Below are 4,288 nucleotides of genomic sequence, written 5' to 3'. Positions count from 1 at the left end.
AGATATAGTCGAGTTGACAACCAGGAATAGCCATTACAGGATAGTTATCAATGGATTTTCTCTCAGTTCCAAATTCACCTTTCATTGTTTTTTCAGGAGGGGTTCAATGGAAACAGAGACCTTTTAATTTTTTAATATGTGATATTCCTCTTTGTCAGTAGGGGCTGCTGGTAAGATATGGAACAGACAGGCATTTGCCTACTGGATGCACTGGGTCCAACACCAATGTGTGTTGATATTAACCAGAACTGTTCTTTGTTGATTTCATACTGCAGTGCCCCCAAGCAAGCACTTGCAGACTTCCTTGTCACTCTGTAAGTCAAGAAGAACTGGACCTCAATTTCAGAGAGAGAAAGGAATTCTTCCTTTGGCCTCTATCCCAACTCTAGACCAAGACTTCTTAAAATATTTTCACTCTTGATCCCTAGGGGTGGGGCTTGACATTTTATATAACTGGATGTATGGTAGTTCACAAGCTAAACACTAAAAGTAAATCATAAAGGAATTTAAGAATAATTCTTTAGTGTGTGATATACATATATGTGTTTGTATATATGTATATCTGTACAGGTATATGCACAAATGTGTATATGTATATGTGTATATATACATATACATATGCAGTATATACACACACATACATGATTTTGCCATTTATAAAAGATGAAGGCAAAATTGCAGTCTAGTGAGATGCATAAAGAACTAAATCTTGGCCGGGCAGTGGCGCTGCATGCCTTTAATCCCAGCACCTGGGAGGCAGAGGCAGGCAGATTTCTGAGGTCGAGGCCAGCCTGGTGTACAGAGTGAGTTCCAGGACAGCCAAGGCTATACAGAGACTTGAAAAAAACAAGAAAACAAACAAACAACCAAAAAAAAAAAACTAAATTTTAGCTGAATATTTGATGCTACATAGAGCATTTCCCATGGTTTTTCAGAGTTAACATTTTGATTTTACAATCCTCCTCAAGGTTGAGAATACTGCTTCACATACTGTTAGGATTTTACTGCTGTGAACAGGCAGCATGACAAAGGCAATTTTTAAAAAGATTTATTATTATAAATGAGTACATTGTAGCTGTCTTCAGACCACCAGAAGAGGGTATCAGATCCCATTACAGATGGTTGCTGGGATTTGAACTCACGACCTTTGGAAGAGCAGTCGGTGCTCTTACCCGCTGAGCTATCTCACCAGCCCAAACAAGGCAATTCTTATAAGGACAACATTTAATTGGGGCTGGCTTACAGCCATTATCCTTAAGTCCATTACCTTCAAGGCAGGAGTAACAGCAGCATCCAGGCAGGCATGGTGCAGGCAGAGCTGAGAGTTCTACATCTTCATCTGAAGGCTGCTAGTAGAGACTGGCTTCCAGGCAGCTAAGGTAAAGGTCTTAAAGCCCACACCCACAGTGATATGCCTACTCCAATAGAGCCACACCTCCTAATAGTTCCAATCTCTGAGCCAAGCATATACAAACCATCATACACATGTACACAGTACAGAACGGCAGAACGCACAGGTCTATCTAAGAAAGTGCAGGAAGGCTAATGAGAGGGCCTCCTGAGAGCCCCCAACGTGGGGAGTTAACATCAGGCTCTCCTCTGACCTCCACATGCTGTGGCTCATGTGTGCCACCCCCAGTGAATAAAGTAGAAACAAAATAGAAAAACAATGGTATCAGGGTCTACCCTGGGTACCAGTGACACACGCCTGCAACCCCAGATACCTGGGAGGCTAGCCCAGGCTATGAAATGAGCGGTTTCAAAGAAGAGTTTAAAAACTGGGGGGAGGCAGGCGCTGCTTGCCTGCCACTCACAAAGACCTGTCCCATTCCCTGCACTGTATAAGCTAGGCATGGTGGTACATGTCTGAAGTCCGGGAGGGAAACAAAGGTGGGAAGATTAGGAACTAACGGTCATCCTTGACTACACCATGAGTTCAAGCCCCACCTAGCTGGGATCCATGAAACCCGGTCTGAAAATAAATTAGTAGTGAGGTATGGTGTCTCACAACTGTAATCCTGGAACTCGGGAGAATGACGCAGGGGGACTGCCATGAGTTCCAGACCAGTCAAGGAACAATGTGAACTTGTCTCAAGAAGAACCAACAAAACATGATATAGTGATACTTGTCATCCCAGCACATGGGAAGTGGTCAGGAACATCAGGAGTTCAAAGTTTACCCTTGGTAAACTTTGTGTGTGTGTGTGAATGCAGAGTATTGATGAGTACTTCCAGTACATGAGATCAGACTCCCTGGATCTGGAGTCATGGTTGATTAAGATCCCCCTAACCTCTGTGCTAGGAACCAAAGTCGGGTCCTCTAGAAGGGCATTGGGTCCTCTAGAAGGAAGGGCAGACTCCACCTCTCCAGTCTCTTCAGAGGTGCCTAACAGAAATCCAACACAGATGGCCCTGGGATCTCTGGCTGTTTTACAGAACAATTTGGCAGAAATCCTTGTAGTTCAGTGGTTGAGCTGCCCCAATCCAAAGCCCGTTCATGCTTTTCTCTTGTGTTGGGGAGTGTGAGAATTTTGAAAGAGGAAGTACAATGAGGTCTGGCTACTAGGCCTCCTTGGCAACCCCAGTGTGTGAATTCTGTAGCAACATTGTTAGTTATCTAGACTTCAGAAGCAGGTGTTCACCTAAGACACCTAATAACACGTTCCAGAGGTGACCAGAGGTGACCAGAGAAGCAGCAGCGTGTAACTCCACCTGCTCAGGGTAACTACTCCCTTCTCCAGCATCCTCCTCCCCAGCATCCTCCTCACACGTGGACTCCAGGTGAGGTGATGTGTGAGGGTAATAGACATGTGTGTCATCCCAGCACTCAGCAAGCAGAGGTAGGAGGATTGTTACAAGTTTGGGGCTAGCTTGGGCTACACAGTAAGATCCTGTCTCAAATTTAAAAAAAAAAATCAGGCATAAACATGGAGAAGGGAAACCAGAAGAAGGAAAAGGAAGGAGGTGGGGAGAGGGAGAAAGCTGAAGGGCAGGTAAGGGGAGAAAACCAAAGGGTAAACAGATGTTAAGGGATCATGCTGTGAACATGCCAACCCCAAAACAAACTGGTGAGGAAATCCAGTTAAGAAGACACCATTGCTGGGAGGTGGTGGCACATGCCTTTGATCCCAGCACTCAAGAGGCAGAAGAAGGTGGGTTTCTGAGTTCAAGGCCAGCTGGCTACAGAGTGAGTTCCAGGACAAACAAGGCTCCACAGAGAAATGGGGGGGAGAGGGAGGGGGGAGGGAGAAAGGGAGAAGAGAGAGAGAGACAGAGACAGACAGAGAGAGAGGGGGGGAGAAGAGAGAGAGAGCTTCATAAAGCCAAAGATACACACAGGAGGGTAGAAATCTTGAATCTGACTGAAGAGCTCAACCCTCATAAACCAATCCCTGGGAGAGGCCACATCCTGGACATATCCCCTAACATGCCAAAATGCCCAGTGTGTATGTGCTGTTAGCTCTAAGAGGGCTACAGTTCCACTAGCTCAGGCCTTCCCACACCTCAGGCCCAGCCAGCAAGCCACCACTCACCAGGAAGGTCACCCTTCCACTCACTCACTGTCCCAGGAGCCCAGCCTTCTCCCACCTCATAGACATACCTCAGTGACAAGGACAACAAATTACTGTCAAAGTGGAACCCACAGTGATCCGGAACTCAGGAGACTGACAGAATAGAATTTCAAGGCTAAGGCCACATTGGGCTACATGACAGACTACTTCAAAAGAAATAAGACAGACAGACAGACAATAAGGACTATAAAGTGAGGAGCCCTTTTAGGACCAGATCTTTAGTTAAGAAGGTTTCTGCCATGTGGGGAGTGGTACATACATTTAATCCCCCTACTCAGGAAGCAGAGGCAAACAGCAGATGTCTGTGAGTTCAAGGCTAGCCTGATATAAAGCAAGTCCTAGGACAGCCAGGCCACACAGAGAAAGCCTGCCTTAGAAAAACAAATAATCAGGGTTTCAGCATGAGGATATGGTTTGGTTTAAGAGTGCTTACTTGACATATTATGCAGGGTCATGAGTTAGATCCCCAGCATTGAAAGGAGGAAAAAAGGGAAGAAAAAAAAAGCCAGGCATGTAATGCTGTACATCCTTTACTGTCAGCAGGACCAAAAGTTCAAGGACAACCACAGCTCCACAGTAAGAGTGTCTAAAAAAAAAGGGTGTCTTAGTTAGGGTTTTACTGCTGTGAACAGACACCCTGACCAAGGTAGTTTTGTTTGTTTGTTCTGGTTTTTTCGAGACAGGGTTTCTCTGTGTAGCCTTGGCTGTCCTGGACT

This window comes from Mastomys coucha, unplaced genomic scaffold, assembly GCF_008632895.1.
Source record: "Mastomys coucha isolate ucsf_1 unplaced genomic scaffold, UCSF_Mcou_1 pScaffold22, whole genome shotgun sequence".
Taxonomy (NCBI): domain Eukaryota; kingdom Metazoa; phylum Chordata; class Mammalia; order Rodentia; family Muridae; genus Mastomys; species Mastomys coucha.
Note: the sequence above shows the minus strand (reverse complement) of the source record.